The 6457-nt window shown below is 45.1% G+C and overlaps 1 pseudogene; it reads right to left on the bottom strand.

The window, feature by feature from the left end:
• Window positions 1-2585: 2585 nt before the first annotated feature.
• LOC112245161 lies at window positions 2586-5628 on the bottom strand (annotated as a pseudogene).
• Window positions 5629-6457: the final 829 nt, after the last annotated feature.

Consider the following 6457-nt stretch of genomic DNA (forward strand, 5'->3'; position numbering starts at 1 on the left):
ACCTTGAGGATGCGATAGGAAAAATAATCTGGTTGATATCCCTTTAAATGGAGCAAAGGGAGGCTATGGAACATGGAGTTTTCAAAATAGAAGCCACTTCCTGGTTTGATATTCCTCAACTGGTGGACATTCCTGCAGTCAGCATGCCAAATTGCACACTCCCTCAAACCGTGAGACATCTGTGGCATCGTGTTTGTTACGTTCCCCAGGTTCTGTGTTGTTGTGAGTTTGTATTTGTTTATGTGTGTATTTCAGGAAATGGCTTCCTGAAGTTCTAAGCAGCTGATTGGTCAGACCCATCAATAATTGGCGCTCTGACCCCGCCCTCTCTTCAAAGGATACAGCTGTCTTCAATTTGACTCCTTCAGCAGATTAAAAGCCAGAGTTCCTTTGTAAGGAAGAGAGAGCTTCTGGGTATGCCCCAGTATTGTTTGTTGCTAAGGGAGAGCTTCTTTGATGTCCTGTGTTAGTTGTTGCTCAGACAGTTTTTGTGAAGTATTTTGTAGCCGGTCCAGCTGAGGTATATTTATGTCAAAAGGAATGTTTTGATTATTGAAATTGTTTGTATTATTCTGTTTGATTTGTTCCAAGGGGGAAGGGGAAGGCACCTTGGGAGTGCTTAGGCAAGAGGCCTGCGGGCATACATATACCTGTAGTATGTACTCTGTCTATGGACCCTAGGTAAGACCTGGGCGGACCACCCCCTGTATTTTGGTTAGCATGGCAGGTGGCGTTAAGAATACAGTGGGGCAAAAAAGTATTTAGTCAGCCACCAATTGTGCAAGTTCTCCCACTTAAAAAGATGAGGCCTGTAATTTTCATCATAGGTACACTTCAACTATGACAGACAAAATGAGAAAAAAAATCCAGAAAATTACATTGTAGGATTTTTAATGAATTTATTTGCAAATTATGATGGAAAATAATTATTTGGTCACCTACAAACAAGCAAGATTTCTGGCTCTCACAGACCTGTAACTTCTTCTTTATGAGGCTCCTCTGTCCTCCACTCGTTACCTGTATTAATGGCACCTGTTTGAACTTGTTATCAGTATAATAGACACCTGTCCACAACCTCAAACAGTCCAGAGGCGCCCCCCTCAGTCCAGAGGCGTATGCTACATATTGTTATTTTCATTCAAATAAGTGTTTTGGTAACATTCCTGAAATGTACTCTTGAAACATGACAAAACAGCAGATTGAATACACTGCTGATATGAGATTCACACAAACCATATAGCATATCATTCTATATGTAGTAAATGCTTTTCCATAAATTAAACATACTCATGTGAAACATTATTTTATTGTGTGACTGTGACAACTGTTGAATGAAATATTACATATGAAAATATGTACACCATATGGTTAAACTAATGACAGTAAAATAGAATCAGAACATTGAATGCATCAAAAATACACAGTAAAGGGTGGCTACTTTGAAGAATCGCAAACATTAAATATTTTTAGAGTTAACTTTTTGGTTAATACATGATTCCATATGTGTAATTTCATATTTTTGATGTCTTCACTATTATTCTACAATGTAGAAAATAGTCAAACTAAAGAAAAACCCTGGAATGAGTAGGTGTGTCTAAACTTTTGACTGGCACTGTATATTTTTTTTAATTAATTGCATGTCACAAGTTCCTCTCAATGGTCTCGCTTCCCTCAGTTTATTTTTAAAGTAAATGGCTGTGCTTGGCCCCAGAAGAGTCCTAGAGTCAGAGTGTGTGAGGATTCAATAAAGATAATCTAAATACTTCTTGAGGCAAGTTTAAGGGTGTTAGGCCTAGTAGTGTACCATACAGAATCTTCATGTGATCAACGAAACGTGCAGTTTATTTTTTATTTCATGAAAAGAGGTAGAGTGGTATCATTTTTCAAACGCTAAAACAGATACAAATGGTTTCAAAGACAACTAGGCCCACATTTTGGCCCTTGGGGACCCGAATATAAAGCTCTAAAGCAATATTTCTTTAGAAGGCAGCCCTGAAACAAATACAATCTAAGTCTTCATGATTCCATTTTGCTCCAGCTCTGCAGATAAATTAATACAGCGATCATAAATGTGAGGCACTTTAACACAATTCTCTCTCCATTACAGTGCTTTTATTTGCTCCCATAAATAACCTCTCTGGATAAATTCATGGATGTGTCATAACCCATTCAATACAATACACTGTCTCTTATTTCACAGACACCCAGAGATAAAAAACCAACTATCTTCTTGCTAAAAGCAGAGGAGAGGAAACGATGTCTGATCTCTGCACTCAAATTATTAACTCAAAATTAAGAAATATAAAACCGATATAAAGTGCAAAGGCTGAGAAGGACAGTCAGAAACCTATTGGAAATGACAAATGAAAATGAAATGTAAGATAGAAAGCCTTTTCAAATTTCATCAAAGTAAATAATGGATCAAAGACATTTTGGGGCATTTTTAATAATATTGTGTCTTAGAGAATAAAGTATCTTCCTCCTACATCACTACTAATACATATATACTGTAGTTTATATTGTAGAGTAAATGTTAAGTTTGAAACAGAACAGTACAAAACAGACTAGAATCAGGCATGCTGTGGCTAAGACATATTCCTGACATAATCCATGAAGTCCCAAAGAACTGTCAAATCAAACAATATTTGTAAGTCTGGGACATCTAGTGAGTTGCCAGCATCCTGCTGTGTCTCCTGACTCTCTAAAGGGTCAATAGTGACCTACACGGCTTTAGCAGAGTTTTGTGAGACTCCATAAACTTCTCCAGGTACTTGGAGTTGTCGAGCCGGTGGTGCTTCAGCATGTCCTCCAGCTCAAAGGCCTTGGACTGGCAAGCGTTCATCTTCCTGAACTGTCTGAAAAGCTTGTTCCCAGACTCATTCCCCTCGCTGCTCCAGACACAGATGGAGCCATTCCTCTCCACGATCTCCGGTAAGTGGGCCAAGGTCTTGTGCAGGTAGTTGGTGATCTTGCCGTCATACCTGTTCTTGAAGACAGTGGCGAACAGCTTTACGAAGCGCTGGGAGTTAAAGTTATACCAGCAGAGCTGGTCTGGGCACTCCTTGGCCGAGCAGGTGGAGCGCCACACAGGCTCCATCTGGAGGTAAAGAACCATCATCTCCCTCAGGGCTTCCTGCCACTTCGCTTTGTGCACCAGCTCCACATCTTCATCTTCTTCCTCAGGGTGGCCTGCCAGCTGACTGGGGTTGGTATTGTGGTAGACCTCCCCTATCTCATCCTGGAAGATCTTGTAGAACTCGGTGACGTTACCGACATTGCAGTGCAGGGTGGGCTGGGTCTCCATGAAGGGCTTAGCAGAGACACCTTTGACCGGGTCTCACAGCTCCTCAGTGGATTCAGAATAAGGGTTGGTCCTCGAGTATGTAGCGCTCCAGGTTTTCGCCATGGCTGCGAGTAATAGAGTAGAGAGTCATATTGTGGGAGGCCTCTGCCTGAGTGGCGTCACACAACATGCAGTAAGTGGAGCCTGAAGCCTCCAAACCCTCTATATCTCACACCATCATCTTGACATTACCCGTGCCCCTGAAGTGGAAACCGATGGAAAGACAAAGGCCACCCAAAGACAGAATGAGACGACTGTGCTTCATAGTGTCCCTTTCGGCCACCACGTGCCCCAGGATTTCTATGTTTGTGGCCCGACTCGTCCACAAACATCAGACATTTCTGAGTTGTGCTTGAGCGCCCGGAAGATGGTGATCGCCTCATCTTCACCCTCAGCCTGGATAGAGACTGACATGATGGAGAAATGCACAGCCTTTTCCAGGATGGCTGGTCCTCCACCTTGCTTCTCACTGACGTTTTCCCATGCCATCGTAGGACTCCTCGATCATGACACTGAAGCCGGAGGTGCAGGTGCTGTCCTCCGGGCCTCGCATGTCTTCCTCCAGGTCCTTCAAGGTCGACACCAGTGCCACATCGTATCGGAATCGACGTGTGATGTTGTTCGCTGGCGAGTTATCTCCAGAGGTGTTCCACCCTGATAGCCTGTCAATGATCCCCACATGGCAGGATCTGGACATGACCTTGAGGGCCGGCTGCCCACTACTACATATTGTGATACTTGCTGCAGCTCAGGAACATGTTGTCCTGTATGGCCAGACACACAGCAGGATGCAGGCCAAAGAGAGAGAGAGAGATTATATTTTTTTAAATAATGATGGAGGGAGATGGAGAGAGATAGAAAGAAGAGTAGAAAGAGAGAAACAATGGCAGGTACTAAGACTATTTTTTATGAATGAGAGAGGTGTTATCGCTCTAAGTCCACAAGCTAATTCTAGCACTGCTGATAATTTCAGAAGGGAATCTCTTAATTGCACCCCTGCATTTGTTTTCATTATGAATGTTATGTTGGCGAGAGCGGGGTGAATCAGTAAATCTCATGTATTGGCTGCAGAGTGTAGGACTGTGCTGCCAGTATATTTGCAGATACAATTGCTGCTGATGTTGTTTTGATCCTAACAGACTCTTGACAAAAGTTGTTATTGTGCATTAGAGAGAGTGAAAAGGGGAGAGACAGAGATAGGGGGGGTGGGTTGAGAGAAAGAATGCCCAGACTCGAACCTTGCAACATGGCCTCCAGTTCGTCTGCCTATCAGTGTTCGTTTCCCGCCCGCAGACACCTTCACCTGGGTCTTTAGGTCCCTCAGCCGGTACTTCTGGGGGTGCCTTGTCAGCGACAAGAGATGCTTTCGGGCCTACCTGTTTATGGACAGGCAGGAAGTTGTCCAGGCTCTTCTCTGGAGACCAACTGCCACCCTCCTCTTCTTCCAGCTGGTGATCCAGACAGTGGGCGCTGAACGAGTCCTGCTGTACCCGCTCCCTACAGCTCTCTCTGAGGAGTGGCAGGGAGTGCAGCACCCCAAGGAAGGCCTTAGCCGGGGCACTGAGATTGACCGGGGCGCAGGGCAGGGTGCAAGCAGGGCAGTGGGGGCCCAGAGAGCAGATTTATTTAGTGATGCAGCTGTGGCAGAAGAGGTGTCTTCAGGGGGACTGGACGGGCTCAAACAGCAGTTGTTCACACAACTGATAGGTGTCTGACCACAGGGAGGTTATCGGTCAGCAGCCTGGCAATCAGGTGCTCTTTCTGGCAGACAGTTATGCTCTTCATCCACTGAGCTCTCTGGAAGCTGGGTCTCACCCAGGGACTAAGGCCAGGTCCCTGGTGGTGCGCTGTCTCTGTTCTCCAGGCTCTCTTCTCCCCAACAATATCAGCATTGTCCTGGAGGTCCCACTTGGTCCTCTTGGCTAGGCGTTGGGACTCCACGAGGGGGCTTCCTCCTCTTCCTCCCTTTCCGCTGTAGGGAGGGTTTCAAAGGGGGCAGTGGGTAGTGTGGGGTCTCCACTCAGGGACATTGGTCCTGGAGAAGCTGCAGAAGCCCCTTCCTCGCATGGCCAACGTCCAGCAGCGCTGGCAGAAGAATGGGGTTGGACTGTCTCCATGTCCCCCGCCACGTCCACTTTGAAGACCTTGAGGATGACCTCTGGCCAGCTGGTGGCCTTGCAGCCCATCCTCCACAGGGCAATCCTGCAGGCCTCATCCAGAAGCCCATGGACCTCATGCTCTGGACCTTTGTCTGTCCTGAGGGCCACTACACAGAGATGGCACATATTGTATACCTGCATACACACAGGAACGTTACGATATTGCATAGACCAAAATACCGTCTCTCTGATCTTTAATTACTGTATGTCTTAAACAGAGTGAAAGTACATTTCAGAACTTATTAACAACCACTCTACATTGACATATTTTTCAACTTGTCAGCTCAGGTATTCAAACCAGTGATCTTTTGGTTACTGGCCAAACTCTAACCACTAGGCTACCTGCCACCCCATGTGCACTCTGAGTGGCATTTAGATCTTCAGTAAAATGAATGAAATATTCAGCGATCGATCCACTGCCCAAAAAAACATTATTTCTCTCTTCCCCCAATTCTGGTGCACAGGGAACTGCTGAGGCTATTTTTGCCTTGGACATAGTGACATTACTAAATGGACACCCCTATCCCTGGAGGACTGTTGTAACGATGCGTGCTGAGAGTCAGGAAGCAAATTCAAGGAGTGAGTGTTTTAATAAATAGACGCAACACAAAACAAACCATGACCAACGCACAGACTTAACCCTGAAACAGAAACAATAATGCCTGGGGAAGGAACCAAAGGAAGTGACATATATAGGGAAGGTAATCAGGGAAGTGATGGAGTCCAGGTGAGTCTGATGGTGCGAGTACCGATGGTGACAGGTGCGCGCCATAATGAGCAGCCTGGTGACCTAGAGGCCTGTCAATTACTTATATTAGTCATTTGCTTGGCTAATTAGTCCTCATTCCCATACAGTAGTCAATTACCTTGTACAGATTCAGGATTTTAATTTCATTGCCTTGTTGCAGGAGAACTTTCCTGTAATGCCGTAGCAAATTAAGATCCTACATCTGTA

The sequence above is a fragment of the Oncorhynchus tshawytscha genome, linkage group LG06 (genome assembly GCF_018296145.1).
Source record: "Oncorhynchus tshawytscha isolate Ot180627B linkage group LG06, Otsh_v2.0, whole genome shotgun sequence".
Classification (NCBI taxonomy): domain Eukaryota; kingdom Metazoa; phylum Chordata; class Actinopteri; order Salmoniformes; family Salmonidae; genus Oncorhynchus; species Oncorhynchus tshawytscha.